Below are 2,500 nucleotides of genomic sequence, written 5' to 3'. Positions count from 1 at the left end.
TTCCATCCCCTGAATGTAGATCTAGGGTTGGTGAATCCCTTAATAGACATTTAGCTAGAATTAGTGCATGGTGCAAATTATGGGGTATGAAGTTGAATCCTAACAAAACTCAAAGTATGATTGTAAGTAGGTCAAGGACGGTGGTTCCTCAACATCCGGATCTCAGTATTGATAATGTTTCTTTAAATATGTATGATTCTTTCAATATTTTAGGTGTGATTCTCGACAGTAAATTTACTTTTGAGAAACATATAAGGTCTGTGTCTTCTTCAATTTCACAAAAAATAGGCTTATTGAGAAAGTCTTTCAAGATTTTCGGTGATCAATCTATTCTGAAGAAGTGTTTTAATTCTTTCATTCTACCTTGTTTTGAGTATTGTTCTCCTGTCTGGTCTTCAGCTGCTGATTCTCATCTTAATTTGTTGGACAGAAACTTACGGTCTATTAAATTTCTTATTCCTGATCTAGATATTAATCTCTGGCACCGTCGTTCAATTAGTTCATTATGTATGTTGCATAAGATTTTTCACAACTCTGACCATCCTTTACATTCAGATCTCCCTGGACAATTCTATCCTGTTTGTAATACTAGGCAGGCAGTTAATTCTAATAGCCAGGCCTTCTCCATCACGAGGCTCAATACTACGCAGTACTCTAGAAGTTTTATTCCAGCTGTGACCAAGTTGTGGAATGATCTTCCTAATCGGGTGGTTGAATCAGTAGAACTTCAAAAGTTCAAAGTTGGAGCAAATGCTTTTTTGTTGACCAGGCGGACATAGTCTTTTTATAGTTTATTTATGACATATTTGTTTTTGATGTTGTTGATAGTTTATTATATGACATGTCTGTTTTGACGTTGTTTCTTATTTTAGAATGATTTATTGTTAATTTGTTCTCTTCATTTATTTATTTCCTTATTTCCTTTCCTCACTGGGCTATTTTTCCCTGTTGGAGCCCCTGGGCTTATAGCATCTTGCTTTTCCAACTAGGGTTGTAGCTTGGATAGTAATAATAATAATAATACATGTATATATATATATATATATATATATATATATATATATATATATATATATATATATATAATTTTTATATATATATATATATATATATATATATATATATATATATATGTATATATATATATATATATATATATATATATATATATATATATATATTTATATATATATATATATATATATATATATATATATATATATATATATATATATATGTAGATATATATATATGTGTGTGTGAGTGTGTATGTGTGTGAGCCTTTCAACATTCAAATTCAGGACACTTACTAGGTGGGAAGATCTAGCTGTGTTACTAGAATGGTTAAAATAAATAAATTGGGATTTAACAGGATTGAGTGAAATCAGAACTGGGGATTCTTATAGAGCGTTAAAAAAAGACCGTACATTTTTCTTCAGAGCACCTGAACAGAAAAAAATGATTTTTTTTTTTTTCATGGCGTTGTACAGCTCACTATAAATGAACCATATAGCAAATACCGCCTCATTATTACAAAAATAGCCTCTCGAATAAATATTTTGGAAATTTGAGTAGAATTTACTTTTGCTGGGTAGTCATGACCCATTGACATATAACAACATTCATTTGACTTAACTAAAGCACTGTGTCTGTATCCCGTTACAGGCTAATTAATATTATTTAAAAAAAATACAAAATGTCGCTATGCACTATGCTGCATGGCACTCATATCCGTAAATCTCTCTGGGATTAAAGGGAGACATTTAATCAGGTTACAGAACGTAGATACTTGAAATCCATATCATTAACTTGAGGTTATTTTAATCTTCTCGATAACATGATAAACCACAAATGCATTTCAGGCTTAGAATGTACTTCTTGAAATAAACAAACGCACAATAGCCGAGTGATCTTATATGAAAATATATATGTTCCCCCTTTGACTTAAGAAATATCTATCATGGTGCATCTTAGCCTTGTATGTGCATAGCAAATATGGCCTTTAGTTAACTGATGAAATCGCTATCAAAACCATTCATACAATCTAAAGGCCTTATATTCTTTGTGACAATGCGTGTCTTCTCTTTAATAATCAAAACCCATTTTTTTTCTTTTGGGGGGGGGGAAGAGAGGAATATAAGTGTATACAGATGGCCTCAAATCAATGTCAAACGTTAACGTTACAGAGGTCTTAAGTAGATAAAAAAAAGGTAAAAATAAATACATAAATAAGTAAATAGAAACCACCGTTGGACAATAAGTGGCAAGTCTTCAAGCTTAGGAACTTTCTGTGGAAATGAAGGCACCATTATTTTCGTCCGGGTAGGACATAATAAGTTACGTATTTTGATTGCTTTTTTAACGGTTGTGATTCTTCTCTTGTTGAAAATCTATTCTTTAGGATAGAAAAAAACTATAGGTTATGGCTGTTTAAGACACCTATTGCTAAGCAGTTGTCGACCTAATGGGAGAAGTTTAATATATAACCTAAGTCTTGCAA

The sequence above is a fragment of the Palaemon carinicauda genome, chromosome 23 (genome assembly GCF_036898095.1).
Source record: "Palaemon carinicauda isolate YSFRI2023 chromosome 23, ASM3689809v2, whole genome shotgun sequence".
In the NCBI taxonomy this organism is placed as follows: Eukaryota; Metazoa; Arthropoda; class Malacostraca; order Decapoda; family Palaemonidae; genus Palaemon; species Palaemon carinicauda.
The sequence above is the reverse complement of the archived record's forward strand: the minus strand, read 5'-3'. Positions refer to the sequence as shown.